The sequence below is a fragment of the Myotis davidii genome, unplaced genomic scaffold, assembly GCF_000327345.1.
Source record: "Myotis davidii unplaced genomic scaffold, ASM32734v1 scaffold545, whole genome shotgun sequence".
Lineage (NCBI taxonomy): Eukaryota > Metazoa > Chordata > Mammalia > Chiroptera > Vespertilionidae > Myotis > Myotis davidii.
This window is the reverse complement of record NW_006296634.1, coordinates 2,194,812-2,195,191: the sequence shown is the minus strand read 5'-3', so window position 1 is coordinate 2,195,191 and position 380 is coordinate 2,194,812. Positions and strand designations below refer to the sequence as shown.

The 380-nt window shown below is 46.6% G+C and overlaps 1 protein-coding gene across 2 annotated transcripts in view; it reads right to left on the bottom strand.

The window, feature by feature from the left end:
- Nucleotides 1–380, bottom strand: part of CDC25C (cell division cycle 25C) — a 26,699-nt gene that overhangs the window by 22,952 nt on the left and 3,367 nt on the right. The gene's annotated exons all lie outside the window — the stretch shown is intronic.

Sequence of the window (380 nt, the reverse complement as noted above, 5' to 3'; positions counted from 1 at the left end):
AGCCCATCCAACCCCCCCAGCCACAAGGGAGCTGGAAACCCCCTGTCTTCCACCTGAGACATCTAACTCTCTCTCAGCATGCGGGAGGGGTCAAGTGGGGTCTGGGAAGGTGGGATGTGCCCTGAGCAACAAACCCAAACCCAAGAAAGAGGAGCTACTCACTGGGCTGCATTTTATAAGGTGCTTGTGTTGATTCCTACAGATCAGATTAAAAAAAAAAAAAAGCCAGTCAGTTTAGCCCCAAATACTGTTTGGTTATTCATCAGTGGCTTGGGGCATCCCAACTTGTCCTTTCTTGCATTCTAGAATCCCTATACCTAGTTAATATGTCTCGTCCAATAACAATACGTAGGGTGATCTCTGTGGTAAATATTAAGATG